The sequence below is a fragment of the Octodon degus genome, unplaced genomic scaffold (assembly GCF_000260255.1).
Source record: "Octodon degus isolate 3935 unplaced genomic scaffold, OctDeg1.0 scaffold00096, whole genome shotgun sequence".
Taxonomy (NCBI): domain Eukaryota; kingdom Metazoa; phylum Chordata; class Mammalia; order Rodentia; family Octodontidae; genus Octodon; species Octodon degus.
The window spans coordinates 7,875,701-7,892,275 of NW_004524672.1; the positions used below are offsets into that span (position 1 = coordinate 7,875,701).

General features: G+C 39.0%; 1 pseudogene; it reads right to left on the bottom strand.

The window, feature by feature from the left end:
* Positions 1–12,608: 12,608 nt before the first annotated feature.
* Positions 12,609–16,575, bottom strand: part of LOC101561551 — a 5,157-nt pseudogene continuing 1,190 nt past the window's right edge.

Below are 16,575 nucleotides of genomic sequence, written 5' to 3' on the forward strand. Positions count from 1 at the left end.
CCTTTCGAACCACCATGTGCTTCCTGAGGTGAATTTCACCTTTTCTTCTAGGGTCTTTTAACCAACCCACTCTCTCACAAATACCTATTTCACTGAGCTCTTTTCAGTTGACCAATTCCAGCAGGCTGTCTCCCTGTGGAATGATGGCTGAAAATCATCACCAGCATTTTCTTTTTAATTACTATGGTTCAAAATTATGAAGTCTTCCTAAAATGCAAGATCATTCAAGAGTATGTTGAAGGTGGATGGAAGTTAAACACGGGAGTTTTACTGAAAACTCACTGAAAACAAATCTGAAGAGAGTTGTTTCTAGTCTAAAACATTTGCTTCCTGTATGTAAAGGACTTTTCATCTATCTTTCTTTGATTTCATATATTAAAAGCCAAAAAGACACAACTCCCAGGAGCCTGAACACTTTCCAACATACAGAGCTTATACAATAATATGATTTTTTAATAATATGTGTTGAACAATGGGAAGTGAGTGTGTAATTGGAAGGCATCAGAATTCACAAAAGTATATGCCTGTTCATTCAAAATTAAAACAAAGCTTTAAAGAAGAAATGCACAGAAAATCTATTTTAAAAGAAATGTAACATGTTGCAGATAAATTTTGGCCTGATCCATTCTTGGCTTGTGTCAAAGAATATCTTAAAGTGGTAGAGACGTTATTAACGCTGATTATTCAGACCTCCTCATTCTGTTTGAAGACTCTGCTCTCAGCAATTTTGTTTTTGAGATGAGGTCAACACTTGAATGGCATTTGTAGTTATTGAAATACCAGGCAGAAATGTGCAGTAGATGATACCCATTGTATTTTGACTGAATTGTAACTTGAGCAAACTGAAACTGTTTGGTGGATTTGTAGTTTCAGTTCAGAGATGCTAAGGACCATACTGATTTTAAGAGCATTTCCTTAATTTTGTTATTGAACAGTGTAGCAGCTTTCATTCTGAGTATATTTGGAAATGTCACTACATTCCTGCATAATTTTATTTTGATCTTTTGAATTTTGAAAAAGAAATAAGAATGCCAAACACTTTACATATCAGCCAGTGAATAGAAACATCTTGTAAGAGAATTTTGTGTAAGGCATAGCACCCTATAATCACCTCATAAAATAACAAATATTTACAAACACCAGGTTTTCAGGGGTACAATAAGTATGGCAGTGACTTTAGGAAGTTATTGGGCACAGTTCCTATGGTGAGGCACACTGAAGGACCTTAACAAGCTTTGCCACTCAATTCCCACATGAATATGAGCTTTGTGGAATTCCTGAAGGGGAGAAGCTTCAAAGCTGCAGCAGCACTGGGCTGAGCTCAATTGTAAACCCTTCTGTGTCTAGGTTTGCACTCAAGAATAAGAACCCAGCCTTACTTCTCAGACCTTTCGATGAGGTTACTCACAGGCACGTTTTATAAATCCAAAAATCATAACTCTGTGTAGAGGACAGCTGTTTGTCCTCTCCGACTCCACAGAAAGAGAAAAGTGAAAAGAGGAGTAATTTATCCTAACATAAGAGAAATTTACAAACTTCTCAGAAAAAGGACATCAGAAAGAATGCTCATGCTGACAAGTTTCTAAATATAATCTCTATTAAAAAAACACAACATTCTGAAAAGATTAAGTGAAAAGCAACTTAATAATGATGTCATTAATCAGTTCATACTGAGGAACGATCCCAGTAGGTAAAGCTGGGCTACATGAATGACCACAGGCAGAAATAAAATCAATTTTTAGGACATAAACTTGTTCTAATACCCAAAGGATATGGGCCTCTTGCTTTTAAAATTTGTTTAATGTCCATCAACGATAAAGGTTTATAGCACTAAGACCTTGCCTTTACTAAGAAAAGTTTTCTGAAAACGATCTAACGTTCATTATTTAAAGGTTTATTTTCCAATGGTAAGATGTTTGAATTAGTTGTCTTATTTTACTTTCCTACCCATTATAAACATCTTAAAGATGTAAAAATATCATGAAACTAAAAGACAGACAGTTCCCACTTCAAAAAACTAATTTAAAATTATATCAAGGCAAATGCTTCCTTTTAGTGGTGAATTAAAGAAATTATAAGCAGAGATAACATATTAATCCTTCCTTAAGTCAGCAATAGAATTAGTAAAATAAGTAATGAAGGCTTAAGAGTGAATAAATTTAAACCATAGTCCCCAGATACACGAAGAACAAAGATTTTCTGTCCACTTCAAAGAACCATGAGCCACATTTTCCTAACTAGAGACTACTGAATATGTGTTTTGATAAAATGGATTAAGACCACCAGTAAAACAGGTAACATTGTCCCTATTTCTTAGTAATGCTCTACAAATATAAATAGAAAAAAATACAATGTATTTTTAAGTGCTTAAGATAATGAAGTCTATTTATGCCGTTGGTACCACTCAATCTATATGACTTTTTTCTGAATCTCTTTTAAATGGTATTACAATTTGTTTGCATGTGGAACTCCTGGGAAGGTTCCATCATAAAGTAATCCCAAGTTTGATGTCATGTTCCACCTTGAGGTTTCCTGAAATTAAATGGAGATGATAGAACAATAAGTCTACCTGACAATGCAGCACTTAGGAGCAGAAGGACAGAGGGAAGAGGCGAAGTCACAGTTAAGGACATGTGCAACTCACTGTTTAAGGAAGCAGGGCAGAGGGGTAAGAGGCAGTAAGAGCACAGATGATTTGTATTTAAAATATCTTCATGTGTTTAATATTAATTTTCATGAAAAGAAATGAAACCACTGAGTTGAATTGGAAGCCAATATTACCATGTGACTTTTACATTTGAACAAATTTTATTTTATTTATTTATGTATTTTTATGTATTCAGTGCAGGTCTCACTACAAGGTCTCACTACACAGGCTGGACTTGTAGTGATCCTCCTGTTTTCAGCCTCCCAAACACTGGGATTACAGGCTTGTGCCACCACGCCCAGTCTCAGTTGACATCTCAGCATGCCCTCGGGATAGGGCCAGCACTACACAGCACAGCACTAAGGGGATCAAACCCTGATCCCCGCACCTGCCTAAGCAGGTGCTTTTATCCTCTGAGTTATCTAACTGCCTCTTTTCAAATTTTAACTTTTAAACAGAATTCTATTGTTATAGAATTCTATTCTATAACAGGCAGAATCCTGTATGCAGATCAGAAAACAAAGGAGACAAAGTCATGGGACTTATTTTTACCTTTTCTCCCTATATGATTATAACTATAATTCTACAGAAGACCATGAAAATGAAAAGGCCACTTCCCTTCTAATTGCCAACAAGGAAATTATGGTCAGTATAGTTTTCAGCAATTCCATTGGTCTAGTTTAGAAGTACTTCATAGCTCCGTGGTCTAAGTGCCTGCCTGGCAAGCACAAGGACGTGGGTTCAACTCTCAGTACTGCACACCATGCTAACCCTGCGCCATGTCAGCCACTGAAACTCCATGTGGTGGCACACACCTGTAATCCTAGCACTGGGGAGGCTGAGATGGGAGGATCACTATGAGTCTGAGCTGCGTAAAGTTCTGAGGAAGAAATCCATTCAACAACACCCCTTCTGCCACTTTGAGTCAGTTTGGGCAGTGTTTCATCCTGACCTGAAGTTTCCCATGACCTTCCCCAAAGACAGTTTTATGGACACAATTATTTTAGTTGATCTTGTATTATATTTGTTGTGCTCAGAACCATTCTGCTTCATGTCAAATTAGAAAATACTAGTTTTTAAAATAATGCTTGGACTTAAGCCTCCATTCAATAAGCACTGCTTAAGCCTTTTCTTTATATAAGATTACCCTTTTAATATAGGATTCTCAGAAAAATCTTGAGATGAAGAATTTGTAAATCCTGACTTTAAGAAATTTATGGTCCAAGGAAGAGACAGAAGTACACAGACTAAATTTATGAGTGCCGGCATGAGAAGGAAAGATTGATTCCCACCTGACATCATCACACTAATATGAATGCAGGTTTCAAATGTTGTCCTGGATTTGGTCACCGAGTTCGGGTTTCCATGCATGAAGAAGGACATCAGTACTTACTCTGCGCCTTGCTGATGATTAAGACTATGTTTGCCATTTATTTTCAGAATAGCCAAGGCTTCTGTTTATTACAAAAGTGAAAAGAAATTGGCTAATTCTGTGCATTATCTGCCAGTTGCATTATTTGCTTTCTTAAAACTGTGATTAAGTCTTTCAAAATGAAGAAATTGAATCAAAACCTGGGAATTCAGTTACAGAATGACTGGCTGGGATAAGAAATCATGATTATATTGTATTTTTCAAATGCAGAGTTTAACCTTTCTAGTGCTCAGAATGAATAGAAATGGATCACATTTTTAAAATCTACAAATCTTATTCAAATGTTGACCTAATTCCCAGTCTGCTATTTGGCCCTGTCTGGCAAAGGTGAGGTTGATGAAGTGGAATTCAGAGGAGCCTCTGGGCTACCACATCACCATTCAGTTTCAGAGGAGTAAAAGTTCAGGTAAATGACCCTGGAGCCCTGCCTGGTAGGGTTCATTTTACCATTTCATTTCAGTTAGAGAATTCTGGAGCTTGCGAGCTATGACAATGACAGAAAGGAAATGATTGAATCTAAAATGTCCTCTTTTCAATTATCCTCAGAAATAGGCTTCCCCTTTTAGAAGAGTGAACTCTCCCGCTTTCATGGCTCAAAACAACCACATATTTCACAATTCGGCCCACTGTCCTGTGATTGGCTTGTGAATATGTAGTTAGAACAATTATAGTGACTCAGCCGCAGGATCCTGAAGTCCTGATGCTCAAAGGTAGGGTTGCAGTGACAGCACCTTGGAACCTGTTGAAGACGCAGGGTCTCAGACGCCAGCCACCCCAGAACTCCTGAATCAGACCCTGCCTTTTCGTGTGTGATTTGTATTTCCTCAGGTGATTTGTGTTTACTTTAAGTGGAGAGAGGCACTGAGCTAGAGTTTGACTTAAATGGGAAATAATCAAGAAAAATACCACATCCTGTAGAAATTAGGACTAATGTTGAAGGAAAACAGTACTCCCAAATGATGAAGGATCCAGAGAAGGGTGGGTTTTTTTTTCATCTGTGTTGTTTTGCAGAGATATTTAAACAGGTTGATTTGATCAACAATCACTTCCATAAGGAAAAGAAGTACCATTTCTCTTTCTTCCATTGAGTTCTTTATGGCTCCACAGCACTGCTTTTGATAGGCCTAGGGCCTGCAGTTTGTCTCCAAGACAGAGACGAAGAAGAATAATAGCTTGCTGCTAACACAAACAAGAGAGTGAGACTCGATAATTCAACAGCCACCTGCTAATTCATCCTTCTTTTAAACTCAACCCTGAAGACTCCCCAGAGCCTGGCACTCTCCCACCTGGCCTGTTCAGGACATTCAAAGGAGAGTGCTGAGATGAAAGTTGCTAATAGAAGTATCTGGGACAGTGGTATCACTGGCCAGCAATTGCTGGCAGCTTCCCTCTCTGCTAAGCATTAAGAGTTCTTCTCATCCATCAGTGCTTGCTTTTGAACTTTGGCTCCCAGACCAATTCCATGCCAGCAAAGCTAGTATCACCAGACCTCACTGATCTGCCTTGCTTTGCGCAGTAGATTTGACTTGTGAGCTCATTCACTTTCCTTTGAGAGAAATCAAAGTCATGTACAGATGCAAGAGCAAAAGAAGGAAACTTGCCCATGATCTGTGCTCCTTCTCAGGCTTTCTGAAGCTGTGGGGAAAGAAAATGAGATGCTGAGTCTCTCCATTGGAAGACACCCAGGGGAATGCAGCCAATGAGCCAGATGTGAGGATGATATTTATTAAAGGCAGGGCCTACACATATGAGTTGGGTCTTTTATCTTCTGTTGCACTCATCTTACCAGTGAGGGTAGCCATGTGTCTCCGTGTGTGACTGGATGGCGTGTTACTGAAAGGCTCATGTTTCGACAGTTGCCATGATCATTCATGCAGCCCATAGCGCAAGGGCTCTCAGATAAACTCTCCCTTCTCTCCTTTATTAGAAACTCTCAATGAATCCAAATAAGAATATATGCCAGACATAGTCGATTGACCTGTGCAGAGGTAGTAGGAAAATGAGTCCCCTTTTCAAATTTTTCCAACTAAAAGGTGTGAAATGAAGGAGACCAGGATTCTGTAGGGTTACACCATCCTGCGGTCTGATACTTCATTTCTCTGAATTTTGTTCTATTATTTTTGAAACAAGCCTTCCTTTCTTAGGACCAGTGAAATGGGAGGTGAATGTGTGAATACGAGGAAAGATCACTAGGGCTCATGATAAGCAAAATTTTTTCATATTCAGTTAAGCTCCAGGGAACACTGGCTCCAGCTCAGACAAGTGGGCTACTTTCCCCTGAAGCACCTCCACTTCCCTTAGGTGCTAATGCAGAGAACGAATCCGAGAAGGAGACAGCACACTCCATCTCCCCAAGTCCTCGGCTAAGACTCCTCTTTGCTGGATAGACCCACTTACATCCCCTGGAACATTCTGGAAAATTCAGTGGTTGATGTCAAGGCAGGACTGGAATGATATTTTGTGATCCTGTGATGTTAGAGGCAGCCCAAACCACTCTGTTTCTCTCTGTGTTTAGGACTGTGCACAGTCTGGAGCAAAAAGGAAGCTGTTTATATTTTGGGGCTGGTGCACAGCTGGTCTCCTATACCTCAAAGACTACATTTAGGTAAAAGCAATTAGCTCTCAGTTAAAAGCCAACTTTGAATGCAGAGTAGGTTGGGTAATACATTGACCTAATGGAAGAAAGCTGCTTTTTCATTATGATTCACTGGGAAGTAAGATTTGTATAAATTTTACACTAGTGGTTTAAAATGAAATTATTTGCTTGAAAGGGAGCGAAATGCTTCTCCATCTATTATCCGACAGTTTAAAATATTTCTAGGGGCAGCTTCTAAAGGCTCAGTCTGTATCCATTTTACCTAAATAAATGATATAGTTGTTACAGCCATTAAGCAGGACCATTTTATTAGAAAAATATTAAAACTAGAAAATTGGTACTTACGGTGTTTGTACAGAAGCTTGGTAATTGAATGTTACTGTGAAAAAAAAGCGAGTGCACTGTAAAGGTGCTCTACTAAATGCAATCATAACAGGATAGTATTTCAAATTTTGAAACCTTCTAGGATCAAAAGAATTCTATGTTAAAAGGGTAGCAGGCAAAATTTCTAATTTCTATGGCCTTTAGTAGCTATACTAGAATTAAAAAGAAAGAAAAGGTTACAGGGCCAGCCAGATAGCTCAGTGGATTAAAGTGCCTGCAAGCAGACACAGGGGCCGGGGTTTTAATCCCCGGGCCTGCCATGCCAGCCCCATCCCCAGGGCACGCTAAGATGGCAGTTGAAACTAGGTGTGGGGGTGGGTGCCTGTTAATCCCAACTCTTGGGAGGCTGCAGACTAGCAGATCACTATGAGTCCAATCTAGTAGTGAGACCCTGAACACCCTGTAGTCCCTTCCCTAAAAAACATTTAAAAAAAGAAAAGATTGCAATGCTGTTTTAACAGAAATGATTATCGGTGTACCTGAATCACCATTTTTAGAAGCCTCTCTCAACCTGCAAACTTATTGACATGTTTTCTTTCTCACATTTCCAGAACTATCAGGACACTTCCCTCTGTTTCCAATGATGCATCCAGTTTATGTCTACTTTGGGAGGAAAACTGTTAAATTATTTCACCTCCAAATGAGCTCTATGTCAGCCTTCACAAGGATAGTTCCTGGAATCTGTCTAATTTCGAGTGCTCATTGCTGGCTAGAGCTTATTATTACTAGAAGAATACGTGCTGACAGGCAGAGACAAAAAGGTCACCAGGAAGGTCACTTTTAAGCAGAAATGTGATTTATATGCTATAGAACACTCCATTATTATTAAATAGAAATGGAAGTTCAGCGAAAGAACATGGGACATGAAAACTCTTTTATTTCTGAAAGTTAAGACGGATTTTAGGGGAGACATTATGCTATGAATTTTCATTTCACCAAGCAGGAGAATACATAGTAAGCAGTGAAGACAAAATTAGAGATAGATACATAAGCTAGAGTAATTTCATTATGTTTTATGTTATACTGACTGAAAATTTGATTTTGAATAGTTAGAGATAATATATTTACACACATAAAAGTAGTTTCTCCTTAAATTACTAATTATTAGTTGGAATGCAAAAGCTATTAAACATAGTGTTCCATGGGGCTAGAAGACACTGCCTTTTGAATAGTTAGTGCTTTGTATATTTTTGTTTGGAATTATTTTTTCTGTATTTGTGAAAAAGGGAGAGGAATCTCACCTTCAGCTCAGCATCGGAATCAGAACTGGATAGATTTTTAAGAGACACAAGCAGTTTTAGATTTATATACCAAACACACAAAAAAACCAAAAAAAAGGGCTAATACATTAAGATGACATCCATCAGAAATCAGAAAATGGGCTCTGTTCCTTCCCTGAAGTTACAGACTTCGGTCAGGTTGGCACAGGCAAGAGGCCGTTCTTGCCCTGAGCGGTCTCCTGAGCTCTTCAGTTTATCCATCTGCAGCCCGTTCAGTATGTTTCACATTGGTGATGAATTACACTCCGTTTGCTCAGTCTAATCCTTTTCATTTATTTATACTTTATGGAGGAAACATAAAAGGCTTCTTACAAAAATCCAACTGTTTTTGATAAACCTTGTCATGAGCAAATAATGGAGCCTTGTCAGGGCCAAAGTTTTCTGGAAATTCATACCTTCTAATAATAATTAAAGGGGGGAGGAGAAGACCAGAAACAAATAAGAAATATATTGAATTAGATTCAAAGCATGTTTGTGGCTTTGAATCAGTGGCAATAAAGCATTTTCCGTCAAAAAATGTTTAAACATGGCAGTGTAACTAAAACCCATATTCGGCCTGAATTTTGGATTTCTCAAATAGTGAAACCATGACTTCAACTGCTTAGCCCAAGGATGAAAGAAAAGATTTCCTTTGCAGCGAAGCATTATATTGATAGTCTGGAAGAGGGGCAATGAAAAAGAGTGGGGCAGGAGGATGGACTCTCCCTCATTAAAGGGGCAGGGGAAGAGAGGACTCGGTAAAAGGATTTTAATTATTTGAAAGAGGTCAAATTTATATGAACAAATAGATATCCTTTGACTATTCATAAAACATATTATGTCTGGGTTTTGATTTTCTGTTTTTTCTGGGTTTATCCCAGTGTGTACCCTCTCCCCCACAATTTTCATTATTTCATTTGTGTATTTAGTACAGGGTCTTACTACGCACATTGGACTCCCAGTGATCCTCCTGTTTTCAGCCTCCCCAGCACTGGAATTACAGGCATGTGCTACCACACTGGGACACTGTTCCTGGCTCAGCACAACCTAGGGGCTGGGCTGGCACAGCATGTAGGACTGGAGATTGAATTCTGGTCCCTGAGCTTGCCAAAGCAGGTGCTTAGTCCACTGAGCTATCTTGCTGGCCCCCAAAGTATTTTAGAACTATGTGACTAATAATAGATTAATAACAACATAATTTATAGTGCATAAAACTTAAATGTCTGAAAAGCAATAATCTAATTTTTGTTGATTTAACTCTCTTTTCATTATATATTCCTATTAAATTAATAGGGATATTTCAGCTAATGATTAATAGTTCTGTTTAAAAGATTACATTTGCTTTGAAACCCGCATGGAATATATTATCTAGTCTTACCTTTTATTTCCCTAATACTATGTAACTTCTATTCAAACTAGTAGCTTATATGGTAGAAATTCTTAGGGATCTTCTAAAAGTACTGATTTTGGCCTTGCCTCATACCCACTAAAACAAAAACTGTGGGATATGTTTTCTGGGCAACTGTATATTAAAATTTCCTTAGGGAATCTCACATGGAGAGGGTTCTTCACTGCCCACAACTGAAGGGGAAAAGATCAAAATTCACTTGTGTAAAATGTGACCAGATTCTCACCTCTTAGCATCTCTGATATGACCCAAATTACACCCATGGAATTTCAGAGTCCTGCGTTGAAATCTAGACTCTGATATGTATTTAATATATAATCTTGATCTTTCCCATAAGAAAGGACTCAATAATAACTTTCTGAGAGAACTATAATGAGAAGATTAAGCAAATTAACACTGCTGGGAGTCCTAAATATAGGTTCTCAACTACATTTCTAAATAGGTTTGTCAGAAAAGTATCTAAATTATGTAGGTGATAAAAGGTGACATCTACTTTCTTTATTGACATGGTCTTCAGAAGCAAACATGGTGGTGAATAGAAGAACAGCTCTATGACCACAGGGAAATATAATTTTTTTTTTTTTTGTATTTTTATGGCAGGATCTATAGGATGTTCAGGGTCTCACTACTAGATCAGACTCATAGTGATCTGCCTGTTTACAGCCTCCCAAGAGCTGGGATTACAGGTGTGTGTCACCACACCCAGTTTCAATTGTTCTCAGCATGCTCTGGGGGTAGGGCCAGCATGGCAGGCCTGGGGATTGAACCCCTAGCCCCTGAGCCTACTTGCAGGGGCTTTAATCTGCTGAGCTATTTGGTCGGCCCAATATCACAAATTAATTAGGGGGAAAAATTACATCTGAAACATGCCCACTGGAACAAAAGAAATGGAGAGTCATCACTGTTTTCTAGTCTCCTCTATTTTTTTTTTTTTTGATCAGTGTCTTCTTTAGAAGCAGTTATTAATTCTTTCATTATAGTTATCCTTTCTTTTTTTACTTCAGAGATTATTTCCAATCTGATTTCCTCTATATGTTTTTGTATTTGATTCTTTACTTCAGATGTCTATTAATTCAGAGATTTCTTTTTTTTAAATTTCAGAGGTTATTTCTGATCTGAGTTCCTCTATACCTTTCTGCAATTGTTTCTTTACTTCAGACACTATTAATTCAGACATTTCAGCTATGTGATTCCCAATTTCTTCTGTGTCAGTGTCTTCTGCACTTGTTCTGAGTGGGCTCGGGGCCTGAGATTGCATTTTGCTTCTTTGTCATTTTGTATAGTACTGCCCTCTGGCCTTTGGTGTAGAACTTTGGTGCAGTTATAACCTTAGAACCTACAGAAACTTGGGTGCAAATCTACAAAGTTTGAATTCATCCAGTTGTGCCTGGCTTGGGTCTGGCTCTTGTGCTCAGCTTCTTCCTGCTACAGCCCTTGGAAATGAGCCTGCTGTGCCTCTCTGGCAAGATGTTCTACTCCTAGATCAGCTGAGTGATTCTGGCCCCTAACCTCTCTACAGGGACTTCAACTGCAGTGTTTCACCCCAGGCCTATGTGCCAAGCCTGGGCTGGATCTGGAGGGGTACAAAGAGCAGAACAGAAGGACTCACTCACAAGTTGGGCTGGGCTGGGTCAAGTGGGGTCCAGGGGCCACAGGGGAGCCCAGAAGCTCTCCCGCACACTAGCCAGGCCTGGGCTTAGGCTGGATCTTGAGGGGTCCCAAGAATGTGGCAGTTTTCACTCACACACCAGTCCTGGGCTGGGTCCAGCTGGGTCCAGAGGGCACAGGGGAGCATGGAAACTCTCCCTAACACTCGCTAGGCCTGGGCTTGGGCTGGGTCTGGAGGGGTCCCAAGAATGCGGCAGAAGTTCTCCCATCAAGGTTTTCTGGAACACCGAGTAAGTCTAAAGACACTTCCAACTTTGTGGGCAAAGGTGATTGAATACATAAGCACTTTTCTCTCCACTCCTAGGTCTTCTGTGTTGCTATTATTGGGACTCACTGGTATGTTCAGTGGTGGTTACCCATAGTAAACACCCTGCAGAGGGCTGCTGTCACTAGATGTCCAGCAACACTACTTTGTTTCCATTCTCCACCACCGAATCTCCCCTTTCACTATCTCATTGCTATATTCTGTGTCTCAATATCAGTTATTCCCACCTTGCCCTACAAGCAACAACTGCATAAAAGAAGCTGAAGGTGGTCCTTGCCTCTGAGATGATAAATGAAAAACACTAAAACTCCTCAGTGAAACAAGGTATGCAAGGATTTTTATGATGACTTTTTGTTAAAACAGCATGAGCAAAACAACTGGAATACAAACATTACAGCTGGAAGAGCAAACCACTAATAGAGAAGGGGATTATTTTTCACAGAACCAATATTTTTGCCATTCCATCTCCACTTGTCAGTACTGCTGTTCTCTCATTTAAAACTGTCCTATGTTCACACACATATACCAGCTGCTCTATGTACCATGAAGGAATGTGTAAAAGGGTGTTGGAAGAATAAAGAAAAGTACACTGTAGGAGTCGTATAACCAAATTGGGATTTTTGTAATTGAGAATGTATTCTTGGTCTTTAGGAACAGAGTTTTGGGGCCAGCGAGAGAGCTCAGCCGTCTGAGTATCTGCCTGGCAGGTGCAGGAACCTGGGTTCAATCCTCGGTACAGCATGCTGTGCTGGCCTAGGAACTCGGCACACCATGCTGGTCACCCAAGCCGGGCATGGTGGCGCATGGGTAATCCCAATGGTGGGGAGGCCAAACAGGAGGATCACTATGAGTCTCACTGTGTAGCAAGGCCCTGTCAAATAAATAAATAAATATTTTTAAAAATTAAAAAAGAATAAAGAACAGAGTTTTGGAGTAAAGTTGTCGCAGGTCACTCTTTAGTAGACGCCTCCTCTCTGCTGCTGGAACACATCAGCTGTGTCTTCCTCCTCCATTGCACCTGCTCAAGTGGGTCTACCTCGTTGAGTGGCTGTCCACCAAATCTGAATGTGGTCTGCCTCGCCGCCAGGCCCTGCCGTGCACCACAGGCTCTCATTAGTTCCCTAAATGGTATACGCTGCTCAAACTTACACTGTACCACAGAACTGTCCTGTCCTACCACCTTCAAATTAATGTGGAAATTATTCTCAGTCTTGACTTCTTCCTCCGGCTTTTTGTCTGCTTCCATGACAGCTCAAATCTCCTTAGCTGTTTGCTTCCCAAAAGAGGCACAAGGTCTGCATGGGGCCGGCGTACATCACACTATCAATTTTGAACAGGAAAATTTCTCTGCTCCAGCAAAATTAAATGAAGTAATCTATTATCCATCCAGTTCATTAATTCACCTTCTGGTTTTATTTTCATCATCCTCTCTTTTTCTCCTTGTATATATATATATATTTCTGGACTATGAAATCTTACCAGTGATACCTATATTAAGATTTTGAGTGACAAACCAGCCTTTGGTAGCACTGCAATTGAGTTTTACTAGAGATCCAGCAAAGTGATCTTTTAAAATGTTAGGCATAGTCCTTTCAAACTAATTGTAAATGCATTTTAGTTTCCATTTTAGCCATAGGCATAGCTCTCCATATAGAGAAGCAGTAGTCGATCAGCAGTATTAGTCTTAAATGTTATTATAAGTGCCTTCACTTGTTTATGTTTTAAAAATAATGACAGTGTCTTGAAACTGGATATAAATTATTCAGAAGTACTGGGTTTTAAGTTAGATTTAGGATTATCTCTTGGATAAGGGAAGGGGTGGAAATACTACCTGCTTTCCTAAAATGTATTTTATTTTATTTCATTTTGATTAATGCATATTAACAGTACATAATGATTACATCCATTGTGGCAAGTTAACATATGTACATAGCACATTTTCTTTTTATATTCTTTCCCTCTACTCCCTCCCTCCATCTCTTGGTCCCCTTCCTCTTTACAAAATATTTAAAATTTATTTTAAAAGACAAATCTTAAAATTGTATTAAGTCTTCTGAAATTTAGATCCCAGTTCTTTCCATTCCCTGCAAATTGCCCCAAGTGCCCCTCACAGATGTCTTCCCTTTCCCTGTCTTCCACCTGTTGTCACAAGATGGCTTCATCTACTAAGACTTGTACCACACGTGTCCTTCTGTGTGTTCTGCTTCTGCACACACTGTTTAGTCTCAATTGATTTTGAAATCATAACATTCTCAAGCTCATTCACATTTGCTACCTATTAGCCACTATCAGAGTCAGTGGGAGAACACCTCAGCAATGTCCAGTGAACAGAGAACATGAAATCCATAAGAAGTGTTGGATTTGTGAGCATTTTTACCTTTTATTTGGAGAAACATTCAAGAAGCCTGTTTGAGACATGGAGACACGTAGTTTCCTTTCAAATGCCTACACTCTAAAAAAAGAATATGTGACCTTTACACAGGGACATGGATAACAAGCACTGCCTCCACATAAATCTCCAACCAGATAGAGTTGTCACCTGACAATTTAGAAATTAGAATCTGAACAACTAAATAATCAAATAGATCTGCAAACCTCTCAGTGAACCCTAGCCAATGCTTAGATGAGTTTTCAGTAAACCTGGGCTGAGTTTGGAGAAATTCAAAGCAATTTTATGCTTGCAGATGGAAACCCGGCTCAGTTCAGCAGTTTAAATGAACCTGAAACTTATGGGCCATCTCCAGGGGTCTGAACCCAAGCAAACCAAAACAAAGTAATGATTCCCAGGGAGCACTGGAAGTCCCGGATGCATTGTCTTGGCAGAAGCTGAACACAGATTTGTTTTATATTATTCAACAATGATAAGTGGAAAAGTTAAGAAACATTCCCCAAAAATAAATTTGCCTGGAAGGTCTATATTATTCAGGAGCAAAGTGAGTAGACTCCCAAGCATTATTTATGAGCAAATTTTTCAGAAAATAATTTTTAATATTGAAACTTCTATAATTATATTCATGTATAAAACTTAGACTAAAATGCCTCTTCCCAAACTAGTGTACAGATAGGACTAGGAGTCTTGCTGCCAAAAGTTTTATATAACCCTAGCTTCAGGAATAAAGTATCTGGGCTGAATTATTCTGGCCATTGTCCTTGAAATTTGACTTGAACCCTATGTTGAGTGTTCTAGTTGAGCCCTTGGTTCCACATGGCATCAGCAAGCTCCCTTGCTTGATATAGCGGGACAGCCTTGCACTGAGAACACCTGGGATTGAGACAACTAGAAAAGAATTCCTTGACCTCTGAAAGATGATACCAGCTTCACACTAAAGACTTTAATAACTAATGATGCCAATAGCTCGCAAGACAGATCTGTGTATGTGTGCTTATCTTTTAGTAATGTTTTCCGTAGCCTCAGGGAACTGTGCTTTGGAAAATAATTTTTATAATAGGACCAGCTTTTGATTTCCAACAAGAGTCAATTCTTTATATTGATTGTCCTAGTTTCAAAAGTTATTAAAGACCAAAGCATCTCAATTTGTTTAGAAGGCAGAGAGAAAAAATAATGACTGCTAGGTACTGGAAAACCAAACATTTTCATGTGATTTATGTTTCCCAGAGATAAGTATTTTGTGAGAATTAAATGAAAAAAATCCAGCCCTCACTACACATTAGAAGCTTGGTAATTATTCAATTTCCTTGTTTGATCTATTATCATCACCAGCATTTCCCCTGTTTTTTCTTTTCTGCCACAGCTCCCTGCCATAGATAGTGATGCCCTTAGTTGCCTTACACACACACACACACACACACACACACACACACACACACAGAGAGAGAGAGCGAGCGAGAGAGCAAGAGCGCAAGGCAGAAGTTTCCCTCCTCTCTCCCCTTCCTTCACCCTTGGCTTCCCTTCTAGAGGAATCACTTATAACCCATCACCCATGTCTATAGGAACTCCCATGCTCTTTTGACCAACTTTTCTATTGGAATTCTCCAGGTAATCTCCAATCTACATACATTGATTGTTTAGAGAAAGCAACATTGATTGTTTAGAGAAAGCAACAGCTAGCCTTTAAATATTCTATGGAATATCAGGTAAACAAGCCATTGAATATATTTATAACAAGTCTATACCTTTTGCAAGGGATCTCCAACCATTGTTCATATCAGACACATTGGGAGATTAAGACCAAAACAAAACAAAACCTCTACATGTTAGGCTGTAATTAGACTGATGCAGGCAGAGTCTGTGAAGTTCCAAGAACATTTGGATTATTTTTTAAAAGCTTTTTTATTCTCTTACCCCCATTCTTCTAACATGTAGAGGGCACTGATGACCCCTGCATCAATATGCTTCTGTCTTATCACAGACATATAGAAATTCCTGGGAATTTAATATAGGTACTTCCATTAAAACTGGTTTTGTCATAGGTTATTTCCTACAACAGACTTCCCTAACAGAAGAGAAGGCTGATGTTTTAGGCATCATACATTTGTATGTCAAGTTCCTGCAGTAGCGTTATTTGATAGTCTGTGGCCCCTATCAAGTCCTTACCCAAGCATGAGTAGACTGAGTGTATCCTTTTCTGATAGTCAGCAGTCCCTAGATTATGCTCTGTGAGTCTTTGACCTAGGAATTTTAGTCTTATTATTCTGTGAGGTAAACGCAATAATTAATTCTTCTCCAGTTATTCAATTTGCTAAAAGAAATACCTATAAGAAAACTTATTCAGTAAGTTTTTGTTAATGTTTACAGTGATCATGGTAATATTTCTAGAACTAGGAATACCAAGACAAATAAACATTATTTTTATTCTGATATCCTCAGCATAGAAGAAAACTTTAGTGTCATGACCTTCATTCTATTGAAACCATAGTTTGACCTAGACATCTGAAAGATTGGTTCTCTGGAAGAA